General features: G+C 40.0%; 1 protein-coding gene across 17 annotated transcripts in view; it reads right to left on the reverse strand.

The window, feature by feature from the left end:
• Positions 1 to 18696, reverse strand: part of LRRC8D (leucine rich repeat containing 8 VRAC subunit D) — a 118814-nt gene that overhangs the window by 4559 nt on the left and 95559 nt on the right. For 4 of the 17 annotated variants that reach the window (XM_077950937.1, XM_077952255.1, XM_077951449.1 and 1 more), the window contains one exon: positions 2276 to 3129. The gene's annotated coding sequence lies outside the window, so the exon portion shown is untranslated. 17 annotated transcript variants of the gene reach the window in all.

The raw sequence follows: 18696 nt of genomic DNA on the forward strand, positions 1-18696 counted from the left end.
TGAGGCTGATTCTGGTTTCAGTAGGAAACAGTGCTGTGACCAATTGTTCGTGTCTTCCTTGGATGACACAACGAAAAAGGCATTAGTACTTTGATTCTGCTCTGTTTTTTTTTTTTTTTTTTTTGAGGCGGAGTCTCGCTCTGTCGCCCAGGCTGGAGTGCAGTGGCGCGATCTCGGCTCACTGCAAGCTCCGCCTCCCGGGTTCCCGCCATTCTCCTGCCTCAGCCTCCCGAGTAGCTGGGACTACAGGCGCCGCCACCACGCCCGGCTAATTTTTTTGTATTTTTAGTGGAGACGGGGTTTCATTGTGTTAGCCAGGATGGTCTCGATCTCCTGACCTCATGATCCGCCCGTCTCGGCCTCCCAAAGTGCTGGGATTACAGGCTTGAGCCACCGCGCCCGGCAATTCTGCTCTGTTTTAAATTAAGTTTCTGAAAGCAGGGACCAGGTCTTATTTATTTATTTTTGTCTAAAAACCTTCCACATACCTAGTACTGCACAGAGCAGGTACATAATATTTCTTAATAAAATACGATGACTACTACAGCAATGATCACATCTGTAGTTAGTTTTGTAAGTGAAATACCTCTTATGTAAGCAGGTAAACATAAGCCTAAGAACTCCAAACATAAAATTGTTAGAAATCACATTCCCAGACTTCAGGGCTTAAGTATGAAATGCCTGGTATCCAGTGTTTGAAAAAAAAAAAAAATTACCAAGGAAGTGAAAAAAAGAAAAATAACCATTTGTACCTTAGTTGGGGAAGTGGGAGATAACATGCCCACTCGAACCCCTTTTATTCTGAGCTCCTGTATCTTGTGTGGGTTTTGCTTTCATGAATGGCTTGGGCAAGCAGGAAGAAAGGCTACTGGAATCATGGCAGGCTAAACTAAATGAGAAACAGCTCAACCTCATGTCATTTTGAGCTCTTCAGTTCCCATCTAAAATGCACAAAACACAGCATCAAGCTGCAGGTTATACAGAACGACTCTTACTTCATGTACAGAGACTAGAGAGTACACTTTGCACAGGTTTATTTCTGGCAAAGAACATAACAGTCATACTTGGGGACCATGGCTTTAAAGGGCCATCTGCATGAGTAATAGGAACAATAGATTTTTTTTTTTTTTGCATGTAATATTTCCTTCAAATAGGATTTTTCTTTACTTTTTAAATAGAGTCATGAACTGCATAATGGTGTTTTGGTCAACAATGGACTGCATATATGATGGTGGTCCCATAAGATACAAGATGGTGGCTCATGCCTATAATCCCAGCACTTTGGGAGGCCGAGGTGGGTGGATCATTTGAGGCAGGAGTTTGAGACCAGCCTGGCCAATATGGTGAAACCCCATCTCTACTAAAAATACAAAAATTTAGCAGGCATAGTGGCGCACACTTGTAATCCCAGCTACTTGGGAGGCTGAGGCAAAAGAATTGCTTGAACCCAGGAGGAGGAAGGAGGTTGCAGTGAGACAAGATCACGCCATTGCACTCCAGTCTGGGTGACAGAGCAAGATTCCATTTTATAATGAAGTACATAGAAACCTGATACACAGCACTAAACATTGGCATTATAGATCAAGTAGGGCAGCGGTCCTCAATCTTTCTGGCACCACAGACGAGTTTTGTAGAGGGCAATTTTTCCACAAATGGGCGTCGCGGGGAGAGATGGTTTTGGGATGAAATTGTTTCCTCTTGGTTGGATCATCAGGCATTAGATTCTCATAAAGTGTGCACAACCTAGATCCCTCACATGCGGAGCTCACAATAGGGTTCACGCTACTATGAGAATCTAATGCTGCTGCTGATCTGACACAAAGTGGAGCTCAGGCAGTAATGCTCACTCTCCCGCCGCTCACCTACTGCTGTGCAGCCCAGTTCCTAACAGCCCTCGACAGGTACCAGTCTGCAGTCTGGGGACTGGAGACTCCTGAAGTAGGGGAAGGACTGATATTCAGTAATGATGTTGGGAATTTGGTTTTCCATGTGAATACATATATAGATGCATATACACACACACATCATCTAGCTTTGTGTAAGTACACTCTGGTATTCACGCAACAATGAAATTGCCTAACACCACATTTTTTCAGAAGGTATCCCTATTAAGTGACATGTGACTGTAGCTGTATTTGGTCCTAGGGAGACCAGGATGTCTGGGTTGGCGGATTGAGAGAGAAGTGAATTTTGAAAGTCAGTGTACTGAGGACATTGGTTATTTGTCTTTTACACCATGATTATCACAACTGGTCTTTCTGCTGCCAGTCTTTACCTCCTTTAATCCCTTTTCCATCTTGCCGTGGGTCCCTTGGTAAAAACTCTCCAGGCTCTCTCTGTTCTAGGCCAGTAACTTCTGCCAGTTTCTCTAACAAGCCATTCTTCCCTTGTGTTCAGTCTCTCCAACACTTTGTTTCCTCTGCCTTGATTACTTCCTCCCTACTCCTCTTCACCAGGCTATCTGGTTTCTGCAGCCTTTTCCAGAAAGCTTTCCCTGATCCCCTAGTATGGGTGAGGTGCTTCTTCGATGTATTCTCACAGAACTCTGTACCTTCGCCCATCACAGCTCTTAGCACACTGTATTTACTTGTCTGATCGCCCATTGGATTACCAATTCAATGAAGACATGCACTATGTCCAACTTCCTTCTTTGTCCTATGTATCCAATGCCTGACACATAGTAGGTGCTCAATCAATGAAATGATTTTGAGATCTTGATCATCATCTTCAGCATCCTAAAAATTCCTTGAGAACATTTATTAACATCTGCAGATGGTATTGGGCAGGGGAGCGTGTTATTAAACTGAATTGCTACCACAAAGCAACATTGATCTATGCAAGAATGAACACTCTAAGCCAGGTCTCAGCATAAAAATAAAGAGTTAAAGGACCATACAGCAGAGACATTGTTGGATCCTTGCAATCAGTGTTATTTTGCAGCTGTTGAAGTGTCAATGGTAGTTTTCAAGCACCTTGTACTCAGGACAGGCTTTGATCCCACGAAATAGAAGAGGCTGTCCACCTTCCCAGTGGGAAAACAAAAGTTCAAAGGTAGTGGCAGTGGGCACAGCAACAGAGTACAGAGTACTGTAACTTCACACGCTGTCACCAGCTCTGGCCCCAGACTCCCTGCAAGAAAGGTAACACTGAATAACAGACAGCGCACGACCACTCTAACCTCAGATGAGCTCCTCTCTTCCAGCACATTGTCTACTCTGCCACCCCCACCAGAAGTTTTGTGCCCTTGCTATTTTCTCCAGCCCATTTCTCTTTTTTCTTTCTATTGAACTTTTCCTTAATAAGTGCTAGCTCAAGCACTACCTTTTCCTTCAAATTGCTATCATATTGTCTAGTAATAATCTGTTTGTAGGCCGGGCATGGTGGCTCACGTCTGTAATCCCAGGACTTTGGGAGGCCGAGGTGAACAGATCACCTGAGGTCAGGAGTTTGAGACCAGCCTGGCCAACATGGCAAAACCCCGTCTCTACTAAAAATACAAAAATTAGTGTGGCTTGGTGCCAGGCGCCTATAATCCCAGCTACTCAGGAGGATGAGGCAGGAAGAACTGCTCGAACCCAGGTGGCAGAGGTTGCAGTGAGGCGAGATAGTGCCACAGCACTCCAGCCTGGGCAACAGAGCAAGACTCCGCCTCAAAAACAAAATCTGTTTCTAATCTCGATCTCTTCCACTAGATCTTGAGCTCCTTGTAGGCAGAGAATATGTCTTATTCACCTTTGTAATCCACCATGCCCTACTCTCACCCTTGAAGAACACAGATGGCATTTAGTGATGATGATAATGGTGACAGTAATAGTGGCTATCACTTGTCATTTTCCTTCCATGTGGTAAGCACTGTACTAGGAGCTTTACATCTGATACAACTTCCCAGTTTTATACAGAGCACACTCCAGAAAATAAATGTACAAAAGTTTAAGCTTTTGGGGGCTAAGAGAGTGGCTCTATTTCCAAATGTTGTATGAAATCATAAAATCCACCAGAATTCCTAAAATTAAAATGACAGATAATACTAAGTGCCGGTGAGGATGCTGGAGCAACTGGAACGCAAATACTGCTGGTGAGTGTGTCAATGTTGGGAAACTCTGGGAAATGTTTTAGTATTATCTACTAAAATTGAGCATAAGCACACTCTATGATCCTGCAATTCCACTGCTAGGTATATACCTGTAAGAAACACGGGTATATACACATCCAAAAACATGTATGAGAATGCTCATAGTAGCACCATTTGTATTAGCTCTAAATTGTAAGCTATCCAAATGCCTATCAACTGTAGAATAAAAAAAAAAAAGATGTGGTATATTTACAAAATAGAATACTAGGCAACAAGAAGAATGAATGATCTGGTTACACAGGTGTGTTCAATTTATAAAATGTGATCTGTACACTCAGGCTTCCACTTCAATAAAATGTTTTTGGTATGTACGCTTTCACTTCAATAAAACGTTTCAGAGGAAATGGTAAAAGAAGTTGCCGCAGAAACAGCTGTCCTAGGAATGCACTGTGACATGACACTGAGGCTGTGCCTCCGCCCTGCCCCAAGGCACATCCCGGCTGGCTGGGATTACATGCCAGGGCAGCCTGTCTCTTCCTCTGGTGATCTCCCCTCACTATTTTTTTCCCCAGCCTGAGAGTAGGTGCCTGCTTTCCCTGGAGTACAAAGGACTGATTCTGCCATAGAAAAGAAGGTGCAGAGGTAGGAACACACAATATCTGAAAGTTCTGGGTGGAAAAAGTTGAGCGTACACAGGTGGAACACAGTGGAACATTGCCTGAATCCTATTTAACCTTCACAACATTACTCTAAGCAGCCAAAGTGTTGTTATTTACCCTTGAGAGGGGAAGAAATAGACTCATAGAAGTTGTAGACATTAAATAATTAGTAGCAGAGTCTGGATTGAAAATCCCACCTAAGGCCAAAGCACATGTTCTTTCTACCAGATTACCTTTTCTTCTTTATTTCTCATGTTTGCAGTGCTTTTCGGTTTGCAAGCTACTTTTCTATACAAGATCTCTATTTATTTTCATAATAACCCAGTGGTCTAGGCATTACTACTGCCCAACAGTATGAGGAAACTTGAGGCTCAAAAAGCTTAAATGACCTCTCTGAGCTAATTAAGTGAGAGAGCTAACAGAATCTTTCATCTCTAAATATTTTTCTCTACCACGGATCATCCAATGGCTGTGTTATTGGCTAAGGGTTGGCTATTGAAGGAGGAAACTCCTCACTGCTGTCCTTGGCTTAAACATGACAAAGCAATGAAATTATGTAATCATCACCATCCCTTCCTGACATTCACTAGGAATTCAAGAAAGCCACCAGCCCTGTGCCTAGCACCATGGAGGGGAATGCAGAGATGATCTAATATAGATCCTTGCCCTCAAGGAGATCCCAGTCTAATGCAGGATGATAAGAAATAAGAGTACAATTACAACATATTAGGTTGGTGTGAAAGTGACTGCGGTTTTTGCCACTACTTTTAATGGCAAAAGTTGCACCAACCTAATAGTGAGGGCATTGCTCTGACCTTAATACAAAGTAATATGAAGTTAATACAAAGTATAGCAGATGCACGGATGGAGCAAGCCCAAGTCTGCATGTAGTTACTGGGAGAACTTCACAGAGGTGTGGTTTTGAGCTGAGAGATGAAGGAAGGGTGAGACATGAGGTGGTGGGGAGAGGAGGGAAAACAATTTTGACTGAAGAAATAGCAAGGGCAAAGGCATAGCATGAGATAAATGATGTGCTACAGAAACTAAAAATAATTTTAATGCTGTCCCAGTTATTGGTCTAGTATATGCCTGTACAGATATCACATCTCATGGGTAAGCCAAAGTATGGAAACCAAAGCATGGATGTTAACTACAGGCTTAAGAAAGTGCCCAGGCCATAAGGCAGAAAACCAGTACTTTCCAGCAATGTCAGCCACAGGACTTAGAATTAATCCATCTGTTATACCATTTTACCCACCAAACATGGGGATAATGACATATGCCCTTCCTACCAGGGGCGTATTTCAACCATCAACTGAATCAAAGATGAACAAGCAATTTGAAAACAAAAGTAGGTTTTCATATATACTGAGTGTGTATGTGTATAAAGTATATTGAACACATATTTATATAATACAGCATATTAACTACATTATGATCTTCAAGTGACTTATTTTAGGTTCAGGTTTGTAACATGGGTAAACTAGTTGCTGAGGCTTGGTGTATGAATGATCCCATCACCAAGGTCAGCAGTCCCCAACCTTTTTGGCACCAAGGACTGGTTTCATGGAAGACAATTTTTCCACAGATGGGGGAGGGGGGTGGTTTCGGGCTAACTCAAGTGCATCACATTTGTTATGCACTTTATTTCTATTATTACACTGTAATATATAATGAAATAATTATACAACTCACCATAATGTAGAATCAGTGCGATCCCTGAGCTTTTCCTGCAATTAGACAGTCCCATCTGAGAGTAATGGGAGACAGTGACAGATCATCAGGCATTAGATTATCACAGGGATAGCAGAACCTAGATCCCTTGAATTCACAGTTACAGAGTTCATGCTCCTATGAGAATCTAATGCTGCTGCTGATCTGACAAGAGGCAGAGCTCAGGCGGTAATGTGAGCAATAGGGAATGGCTGTAAATACAGATGAAGCTCTGCTCACTCTCCTGCTGCTCACCTCGTGCTGTGCAGCCAGGTTCCTAACAGGCTATGGATCAGTAGCAGCCTGTGGCTCAGGGGTTGGGGACTCCTGATCAAGGTAATGAGCATAGCACCTAACAGGGAGCCTTCCAACCCAATCCCCTTCCTTTCCCTCCCCCATTAAGCAGGCCCCTGTGTCTATTGTTCCCTTCTTTGTATCCATGTGTATTCAGTGTTTAGCTCCCACTTGTAAGTGAGAACATGTGGTATTTGGTTTTATGTTCCTGCCTTACTTTGCCTAGGATAATGGCCTGCAGCTGCATCCATGTTGCTGCAAAAAACATGATTCATTCTTTTTTATGGTTGCATAGTATTCCATGGTGTATATGTACCGTATAAAAATCCAGTCCACTGTCGACGGGCATCTTGGTTGATTCCATGTCTTTGCTACTGTGAACAGTGCTGCAGTGAACATACAAGTACACGTATTTTTTGTAGAATGATTTGTTTTCCTTGGGTATATACACAATAGAGATTGCTGGGTTGAATTACAGTTCTGTTTTAACTCTTTTGAGAAATCTCTACACTGCTTTCCACAGTGGCTGAACTAATTTACATCCCTACAAGCAGTGCATAAGCGTTCTCTTTTCTCCGCAACCTTGCCAGCATCTGGCGTTTTTTGACTTTTTAATAATAGCCATTCTGGTGTGAGAGGGTATCTCACTGTCTTTTTGATTTGCATTTCTCTAACGATTAGTGATGATGAGCATTTTTTAATATATTTGTTGGCCACATGTATGTTTTCTTTTGAGAAGTGTTTGTTCATGTCCTTTGCTCATTTTTTTAATGGGATTGTTTTTTGCTTGTGGATTTAAGTTCCTTATAGATTCTGGATATTAGACCTTTGTCAGATGCATAGCTTGCAAATATTTTCTCCCATTCTGTACGCTGTCTGTTAACTGTTGATAGTTTAATTTGCTGTGAAGAAGCTCTTCAGTTTAACTAGGTCCCACTTGTCAATTTTTGTTTTTGTCGCAATTGCCTTTGGGGACTTAGTCATAAATTCTTTGCCAAGACCAACATCCAGAGTAGTATTTTTTAGGTTTTCTTCTACAGTTTTTATTGTTTTAGGTCTTACATTTAAGCCTTTAATCCATCTTGAGTTAGTTTTTGTATATGGTGAAAGCAAGGGGTCCAGTTTCAATCTTCTTCATATGGCTAGCCAGTTATCCCAGCACCATTTATTGAATAGGGAGTCCATTTCCCATTGTTTGTTACTGTCGACTTTGTCACAAATATCAGGTGGGTTGTATGTGTGTAATTTTGTGGACTCTCTGTCCTGTTCCAGTGGTATGTGTGTCTGCTTTTGTATCAGTACCATGCTGTTTTGGTTACTGTAGTCTTGTAGTATAGTTTGAAGTCACGTAATGTGATATCTCCAGCTTTGTTCTTTTTGTTTAGGACTGCTTTGGTGATTTGGCTTTTTTTGGGTTCCATGTGAATTTTAGAATAGTTTTTTCTAATTCTGTGAAAAATGACACTGGTAGTTTGATAGGAATAGCACCGGATCTAAATATTGCTTTGGGAAGTATGACCATCATAATAATATGATTCTTTCTAATGTGAAGTTAAGCCAATGAGAGAAGAGATCAGCACCTGGTTTCTCTGCATCCTATCCATATCTTGAGGTCTGATCTCCTTAGTGAATCAGAACTCAGAATGGCTATAAATGGTTATCAAGGGATTTTTGTTTTTTAACTTGAGAACGGCATATTTATTAAGTATTAATTGCATATATTCTTTGATTTCTCTTTTATAGTATGACTATTGCAAAAGACTTAAATAATTACATTATGCGGAAGCGGATTTCACATTCCAAAGCTTCTCTTGGTCAATGGCACACATGAAAATCAGTTTAACATTCCTGCAAGCAAACATTTCTCGTGGAAGTCAAGGAAGCTTTTTGTACTAGAACTGAAAAGGCAAAGTTATTGGACTTTGGTTGAAAAAAACTAAATCTGAAAATAACAGGGTTGACTCTAAATTGTTTTAGAATTATGATCCTGTTTTCTTATTCAAATGTATGGTTAGTAGTAACAAAAAAAATCAATAACAGTTTAAAAATCAGAAGACATAGTCGTTGGGCAATCCTGTGGTTACCCTAAAAAACACTGAATTATATACTTTAATGGGTAAATTGTATGGTATGTAAATTTTATCTCCATAAAGCTGTTAAATAAATAAACCAGATCTCAACCTTTGTTTATTTTTACTGCCTAAACTGCCTTTCAACAGAAATAGGATAGTGAAGGTAGATACGGTTGTGGCCTATTGTAGCTATTTATGCTAGACTACATTCTAAGTTCAAGTATGTTTTTAAATGATTGCTTATGTTATTACCTCTCTAACATTCATGCCTCCTCTGTAAAATCTTAATAATAAAAACCACCTCATAGTGTAATGTATTAGGAACACCTGGTTTAGGGTCTGGCACAAAGTAAGTCCCCAAAGATGTTTGCTGAATCTGAATTTTAAAAAGAAAAAAAAGAATCATTGAGGAGAAAAGTCTGTCTTAATCTTTAACTGAAGATGACTAGGGCAATTCGTTGAATTTTTGAACTAGCATGTAGCACCATATACATAGAGTAATCCTAGAATAAATGACCGATGATAAACATTTGGCATTCAATTTTATTTATTCTTTTAGATGTGTTTAAATTAAAATTATTGGCCAGATGCAGTGGCTCATGCTTGTAATCCCAGCACTTTGGGAGGCCAAGGCAGGTGGATCACCTGAGGTCAGGAGCCCGAGACCAACCTGGCCAACATGATGAAATCCCGTCTCTACTAAAAATACAAAAAATCAGCCAGGCGTGGTGGCAAGTTCCTGTAATCCCAGCTATTGGGAGGCTGAAGTATGAGAATAGCTTGCACCCAGGAGGCAGAGGTTTCAGTGAGCCAAGATTGCCCCATTGCACTCCAGCCTGGGCAACAAGAGCAAAACTCCACCTCCAAAAATAACAAAAAAATTAGTTATATGAAGAGGTGGCAAATGGTACTATAAAGAGCACAACTCCAATGCCCAAGAGACCTGGATTCAAATCCTGCTCTTTGTTCACATTTCTTAGCCAGAGTAAATGTGGGTAGCTTGGTGACTGCTGGAAAACATATATTTATAAGATTGTTATGAGCAATACAAGAAAATCCTAGCATTAAAACAGAATATAATCACCTAAATTAAAACTTTAAAAGTTGGCCGGGTGCAGTGGCTCATGCCTGTAATCCCAGCACTGTGGAAGGCTGAGGCGGACAGATCACCTGAGGTCATGAGTTCCAGACCAGCCTGACCAACATGGTGAAACCCTGACTCTACTAAAAATATAAAAATTAGCTGGGTGGCAGGTGCCTGGAATCTCAGCTACTCAGGAGGCTGAGGAAGGAGAATTGCTTGAACCTGGGAGGCAGAGGTTGCAGTGAGCTGAGACTGCGCCATTGCACTCTAATCTGGGCAACAGAGCAAGACTCTCTCTCAAAAAAAAAAAAAAAAAACATAAAAATAAAAATAACTTTAAAAGTTTACCTGCACTAGGAGGTCTTAGTACCCCTATTAAAAGGAAGCCAAATGGCTTTGAAATATTATTTAAATAAGAGTTTAATGTATAAAGCAGCAAATGGCTTGATTAATATAATCAATATAATACTCAATTATATATATATATATATTTTTTTGAAATAGGATCTCACTCCAGTTGTCCATGCTAGAGTGCAGTGGTGTGATCTTGGCTCACTCCAGCCTTAACCTCCTGGGCTCAGGTGATTCTCCCACCTCAGCCTCTGCAGTAGCCCAGCTAATTCTTTGTATTTTTAGTAGGGACAGGGTTTCACCATGTTGCCCAGGCTGGTCTTGAACTCCTGGACTCAAGTGATTCACCCGCCTTGGCCTCCCAAAGTGTTGGGATTACAGGCATGGGCCACCACATCTGGTCTGTAATTTTCCATGTAGGCATGAATTAACTACCTAATCAAATACCAACTTTCACTTTCTTTCTGCAGGTAAAAAAGTCAGCCCTCTTGGTCAACCTGGGCAAATGGGAGAACATGCAAGAGACTTATGAGGATCAAATTCTCAAATCCTTCATTGAAATAAATCAAATGAGAACAAATTACAGTTTATAACGAGCTACAACCTCTCTACAATAAGCCTTCCTCAATACTCAACAAACACGTAAGCACATATGTGTATGTACACACAGATACTCACACACCACACCCAAATCAGATGTCAAAAATTTATACGGTTAAAGAAAATAACATATGCTTCAGAAGCAATAGGGGAAAAAGGATGATTTAGTTTTTTTCCAATAGGCCTCTGTATTACTGTATTATTTAAGTGTTAATAGTTATGGGTATTACAAGTATACAAAATACTCTATAGCTGATATAACTCTATACAGAAATGAAAAGTAAGTCACTAGTGTCACTCCCTCTTAAAAGATTATGCTAAGAAGTTAAACTTTTAAAAATAGTTCCTTTCTAATGCTATTTTGGTTTAGATATCTCAAAAATAATGGAAATAATTTTTTTATGGAAAAAATCTCAAGGTTTTAAGAAACACTCCTTATATAAAACTGATCAATCTCAGATTTCACATTGGGCAAAAACCATCCATTTTGCTAACCACCAAAAGCTTTTTATAAATCCATTTAACACCTAAAAGAACAAGACTATAGAAAATTCATACCTTGTGAAATATAAAAAGAACTTTACACAAATTACATTTTAGTGTCTCTTTTAGGATTTTTCCCTAGTGTAGTGCTATTCACACAGCAAATTTGCTTCAGAGCTAAGGAACAGAACTCTAAATATGTTAATAGGTCTAAAGCAAAGTATCTTAGGAATTAACAAAAATGTGTTAGTACACTGCTGTGAATTTGTTTTACTTCTAGCTCTCAATTCTAAAAGTCAAGGCCCACGTTTGAGGGCTTACAAATGAGATGTTATTCACAGAACAATAAAAACAGGCTCTAAAATCAATGGCTTCCACATTTTATTTCATACAATCTCAGTTTCTTCTATAAGCTATCACCAGCATTCTCTTAAATCATGAACTCAGGCCAGCAGAATTTCACAAGAGCTTCAGTATCTATAGACCCCGCTTAGTGTACCCTCTATTAGAAACTAACAAATAATTATGGAGTTTTTGCTATAGGGTTCTGGGGATTAAAAAGGGAAATAATTTTTTAAAAAATCAAAAGCTGTCCTTACTGAGAAAGCAACATAGAAGAAGCATAAAAAGAGCAAGGGATAATGACAATAGTTTCATTAGTCCCTAAAACAGAGTCTGGCAGCTAAGAGCCCTTAATAAAGGCTCCAGAGAAAGTCATCCCAAACTGAGTGAAGAATTTGGTTCAACTTTATTGCCTAACTTCATCCAGTTTATGAGACAGTTAGTAGGATTTCTATTGGGAGCTTTGCTTGCATTTTTAAATTTCCTGCTTCTTTCCATCTGCAAAATGGACATCTTAGATTAAACTTGACCATTTTCCTTTTAAGTTTACTGACATTCAATAGTATTTCTTCTAGCATATACCCGGCATAGCATATCCCTGACAACCAAGCAGCTTTCCATGGTCCCAGGAAGTTGCCACATTCTTTTCCAATTATTTTTTGGGACCAAAAGACCTTCTGATCATAAATCCATAAATATGTGCTCTGGTGATAGACAGCTGGGAGCCTGTCAGTCCTTATTCCTGGTTTGGTACAGATTACTGGAAAAAGTACCTGAGTACCTTGCCCTGGATGCTTACCTCACTAACCCTCAAAAAGTTCTCAAAGTCAGTATGAGAGAAAAATACTCAGATACAAATTCTAATCCTTGGATAGGTAGCTTACTGAGTTAAAAGGATTACTTGGTAGTTTATTAGGAGATTCTAGCCAGTAGGACCAGAAATGAATGCAAAGTCAGACAATGGCTGCTCATGACACTTGCAGAACTGTCAGTTCTGTCTGTCTCCCTTTCTTCCTCCTCTTGCGTTTCCATGCCTCCACCTAATGGGAGGACAGTTTCTTTTATCTGCATATCCTCAGGGCACAGCACAGATTAGGCACTTAATAAAGGTTTGTTAACAGAATGAATCACTCACAACTGTACAGCATTCCAGAAGGGTGCTCAGAACGCACCCAACCTGAACCAAATACTGGCAGTGAGAAAAGGTCACTATTAATTATACCAAAGTCAAAATGATCAACTTTGACAGGCATTTTTCAATGTCCAGCTGGGCAACGTATTAGAACTCTTTTTAACAGGTCATTCTGATGCTAAGCCATTCTGATAGACCACCTGCATGCAGTCTGGCTAGTAATTAAGCACTCTACAGGAAAACAAAGACAAAGGTAAGCTTGGGCATACCCTCACTAGAAGATAATACCAAGAACTAATTCCTAGCAGAGGGGAGGTGATAAGCCAGTATGATCTCTGGGGCAGTGGCAAGTAAACACCATTTTAGCACGTAACAGGTGATATAAAACGGCAGAGAGGAAGGAGCTCTAGAGAGGGAGGACCCTTGAGACACTGAAGGTGCCAGCACCTCAGGCCTCCTTTTCCTTGTCCTGCATGGGGTTTTCTGCCCTCAGTGGAGGCAGAAATTCTGACTGAGAGTAACCCTGGAGTTAGTGGTGAATGCCGTATGTGTTAAGGCAGGATACCATGTGCAAGTGTTGAGCAAGTACCTGGCGCATGGTAAGCACTGAATAACAACTGCTGGTTATTATTCATTGTGTGGAATAAGGTGCTTTATATAAATAACCCTATCAGCATTCATCTTTACCACCTGGTACTGAGAAGTTTGTCTTTCATGATGAAATGGTATGAGCCATGGAACCCAGATGTTCTCCACTTGGCTTTGGGTTCCAAAAATTCAGCCAATTTTACAAGGCATTATAAGCATTAACTCTAAGTCTTCTTTTAATTATTCATTTGCTCATTTATTCCTTTACCTAAGAAATATATACTGTATACTCAAGTATTAACACTATGCAAATTCCTGGAGAAAGCTTGGGGAGTACATTCAGACATATTTCCTCTCTCACACAGTGCATAGTGCAGCGGAAAGAAATATTCACCTAGTTGCGTATATAAATTAAATCATCAATGTGAAGAGCTACCAACAAGAGGTACAGGCTGAGGCAGATTTGCCATGCAGTGAAAGAAGGTTAAAGGTCAGGACCCTATCCTCACACTGACCGCAACCAAGGCCCTGTACTTATATTTGTATCTCTAATTTTATGTATTTTTCTTAAAGACAGCCCCTCAAATTTCATAAATTTCAGATCCCAGGAAGCTTGGACCTTCCCCTGGTGGCATGGTACTACGAAAGTGCATAATGGGGTGTTTCCTCCAGTTGGCAAGATCAGAGAGGAATTTTCTGAGGAAATCATGATGGAAGGGAGGTGTGAAGAAACAGTATAGGGGTATGGTGGCCCAGAATGTGCAAAGGCCCTGTGGAGACAGGGAACAAAGAACAGAAAGAAGGCTACTGCCCAAAGCTTGAAGAGTCACAGGAACATGCAGTGTGAGTTGATGCTTAGAAGCTTAGTTTGATGTCATCAAACTAAGGGCAGTTTTAAGTCACTGCAGATTGGAAGCTGATGAAAATTAAATTTGTGCCTTTTAAAAGATTACTCTGGGCTTAGCATATAGGTTAGTGAGGGAAGATGTAAGATCAGGAAAGCAGCTATTGCTTGACTCCAGGCAAAGGATATATGTACGTATTTAAAACTAGGTTGTGAGTGGTAGAAAAGGTATTGAGTAAAATGGATAGATTTATGGGATAATTGGGGCAAATAGTTTACACCTGTATAAAGATATCTAACATGGAATAATTTATACACAAATAGCCTAGAGTCTCTATTATGGAGCTAATTTAAACTAGAAATTCAATTCTTTTTTTTTTTTTTTTTGAGATGGAGTCTCACTCTGTTGCCCAGGCTGGAGTGCGGTGGCCGGATCTCAGCTCACTGCAAGCTCTGCCTCCCGGGTTTACGCCATTCTCCTGCCTCAGCCTCCTGAGTAGCTGGGACTACAGGCGGCTGACACCTCGCCCGGCTAGTTTTTTGTATTTTTTAGTAGAGACAGGGTTTCACCGTGTTAGCCAGGATGGTCTCGATCTCCTGACCTCGTGATCCGCCTGTCTCGGCCTCCCAAAGCGCTGGGATTACAGGCTTGAGCCACCGTGCCTGGCCTCAATTCTTTTTTTTTTTTTTTTTTTTTTTTGAGACGGAGTCTTGCTTTGTCACCCAGGCTAGAGTGCAGTGGCCGGATCTCAGCTCACTGCAAGCTCCGCCTCCCAGGTTCACGCCATTCTCCTGCCTCAGCCTCCCACGTAGCTGGGACTACAGGCGCCTGCCACCTCGCCCGGCTAGTTTTTTGTATGTTTTAGTAGAGACGGCGTTTCACCGTGTTAGCCAGGATGGTCTCGATCTCCTGACCTTGTGATCCGCCCGTCTCGGCCTCCCAAAGTGCTGGGATTACAGGCTTGAGCCACCGCGCCCGGCCAGCCTGGCCTCAGTTCTTAAGTTGGTAGTATACTGGATAAGAATGTGGCTTAAGGAGTTAGCTTGCTTGAGTTTTCACCCCTATTTCCATCTTTTACCTGTAAAATAGGAACACAGGTAATGTTTCACATCACTGTGTAAACTTGGGCCTTCACTTTCCTTATCAGTGAAATGGAAATAAAATCCAACTGTGACAAGGTACATACACCACTCAGTGTAATGTTGAACACATGGTAGGCCCGCTCATTGAATGTTCCTACCCTAACAACTCCCCAAAATTGGATTTAAATGTCCAGAAAAATTTGGGGAATGTGGGGGCCCCTGAGGAAAACCCAGGATTTGAAATGTGGTGGTGATGGGGGAAAAATAAAGAATCATGAAGGCTTTGAGAAGAAAAAAAAAAATCAATGAAGAGAGAGCAGAAAAGCAAGAAAACCAATAGATGAAGAGACAGAGAGTTACACCATACGTCAGTCAAATATTACAGAGATCTTAATCTCAATCTCATTAAAGCATAATGAAGACTTAAAAATCATTAATGACCTATGACAATATAATCGCTATTGCAGTGGAATTCATTATTGACATGAGAAAACATTTTAGAGCTAAATAAAAATTCCCCTAAAGGGTTGGCCTTTTGAAGTAATACAAACAAGCCCTTATTTTCGATTTAGTGATAAATTGGTAAACTTGGCTAAATACAACTTTTGTTCTATTTCAAAGGATTTGATAAAGCAAACAAGTGTTTTATTCATATTCAATTTATTTAATTCTGTTTCTAAGTACTTAGCATCTATTTGTGCAGCTCTTGTGAAAATAACAAATGATCTTTAGAAAAACAGATCTGATAGGATATTCAACTTGAAGCCCTTCACAAACTAAGATGTGCTTGGAATTAATGGTCTCTTCCCTTTCCCCAAATTATCTTAACTAGCAGAATTTTAGTAGAGAGCCACTGTTATGATGCTATAATTTCTAACACCTCCCTCTGCAATAAAGCATTATTACAGATGTAGGACTGAATCGCAGTTGAGCAGCCTGCAGTTCGTAAACATGCTGAAACCTTCCTGTGGTGGGAAGGTCCAAAATATAAATAAACATATTATCTTTCTTTTTTTTTGTGAGACGTTTTTGTGAACTTCATGTGAGCACATGCTTTCTAATTCAGTACGTTGTTACTTATTTTAGATGAATTGCTTCTTTGAAGATTATGGTTTTTGACTTGGATAATCTTGGATATTTACTTTCCGATAAAGCACATCTATTTAACTCTCAAAAAATGGCCCAACATTTTTGAAAAATTATTTTTGCATACTCAAATGTCAAGGGTGCCAATGCATTTATTTAAGCACCTGCTATTTTAGTTGTAGAGGTCATTAACAGTGTTTCCCAATCTGTTTCACTTCATGGCCCACAGAGGAAAGGACATTTATATATGCCCTGGGGTAAACTGAGGAGGGCGAATAAAATCAGGGAAAGGGTCTCCGGCCCTGCCCAAAGGAGTGGATATTTCAGCCATCCGGTAGCCATTCCGGGCACATCCACTGGGAATTCCAGCCTCAAATATCATACATTGGTTATAAATTAAGGTCTAAATCTTACAAGTGATAGAATTTATCTATCTACGATATGATCATTGTTGTTACGAGTAAATGCCATCTTTTTTCCTCATAAAATCAAAAAACAGTAAACACAGATCATTATAACCAAGAAACAGTTGCTTGTTTGTGTGACTTTATATACAACATGTTACAACTGTAATTGTAGGATTGTCTGATATGTTGATGGACCACAATATCTTTAGACAGAGGCTGCAAATGCTAAGAAATATGTAAGACTGAGGTAACCATTCATTAATCTATTCATTCCTAAACACTACACACTGTGTCAGGTATTTAAGATTTGTAGTTAGCAACAACGTATCTTGCCCATCATAGACTTTACCAACTGTGTTGTCATGAAGCCCTCAAGCTCATAATCATTTACATTTTCAACAAATGTTTAGCTTAGGTAATGTGCTAGGTGCTGAAGACACCACATGCGCGCAAACACACACACACACACACACACACACACACACACACAGAGTAGAGCGAGATAGATACAGTCCTTGCCCTCCAAGAGCTTAAAGATCCACCCACGCTTATCTTAGTTTGGAAAAGATGGAGCATGGATCACTACCACCATTGTGCCCAGAATTATTTAGGGTAAGCAGTGCTAATATCTAAAATGACACAGCCAGGTGCAGTAAAGCACTTTGGGAGGATTGTTTGAACCCAGGAGTTCGAGACCAGACTGGGAACATAGTAAGACCCTGTCTTCACTATATGTAAAAATTTTAAAAAAAGCAATAAAGTGTATAAATGCAAAAAGAACTGTGATAACTGAGACCAGCAATAAGCAATAATAGTAAACAAAAACCAGGGACTTTTCCAGAAAAACCAGTTGTTACTATCACCCTAATTACAGGCCACATGGGCTAGAAAGGTCTGATGCCATTATATAAGGCTGATATATAAACACAAGTCTAGATATTTTTAGGCAAATAATCTGTAGTCACATCATATCTTAGATATTTTACAGTTAGAGTCCATCCAAAGTGGATAACATAGCAAGATAATTTTTACTTCTTTAAGAAGGGGACTGACCTTTTACTATGGTAGGATGTTACATATTACAATTATTTTCTAGTAAAAAATTTGGAGTACAAAAAGAGAGGCAATTGACACAAACCATGAAAATAGCATTTCCCACACTTTTCCATATCAGAATATATGTACAACATGACAGTATCTGTACTGCATAAAGCAGGAAACAGCTGAAGCTGCTCATGGTTAGAGGCTGCCCTGTACCATGGGCTGAGAGGATTTGCATGTCGGTAAGCATATATTCATTCCGTTACTAGTATGCCAGAGAACATCAGCCAGGAAATTGACCCAAATTATGTAACACATTTGAGAGTGAGGAATACAAGAGAGCAGGAAAGGAACAATTCTTCCACTTAGAAAATATATCAATATTATCTTTCAGAAAATATTTTGAAGATGGTGATAAACTGATACCACAAGTTGTACTGAATTTGAAAATGTAAGTAATGAGACTAAAAAGTGTAGAGAGGATTCCATGTTGCAAGCATTTGTCTGTAATACGCTCATGCATCCTATGCCACCCATTTGCACCACAAATGCATTGGTTGAGGATAAGAGCTACAAACTGTCTTTCAAATTTACATACTTTTAACTCTGCATGGCATACTTTTCTAGAAGGAAAAAAGAAAGAAATATTGAGTCTTGTTACTTATATATGGCAAGTACTGAAGCTTTTAGGGTAGGTCCAGATGTTTTTTATTTTTAATCACATTTCCTCCCAAGTTGACTTTTTAATCAAAATAGTCTTCCATTCCTATGATAACTATTAAGTGTGCCCCCAAAACCATTATTTGGTAACAGACACCTGCCACCATCACCACCCAGTTTATTTG

This window comes from Macaca mulatta, chromosome 1, assembly GCF_049350105.2.
Source record: "Macaca mulatta isolate MMU2019108-1 chromosome 1, T2T-MMU8v2.0, whole genome shotgun sequence".
NCBI lineage: Eukaryota > Metazoa > Chordata > Mammalia > Primates > Cercopithecidae > Macaca > Macaca mulatta.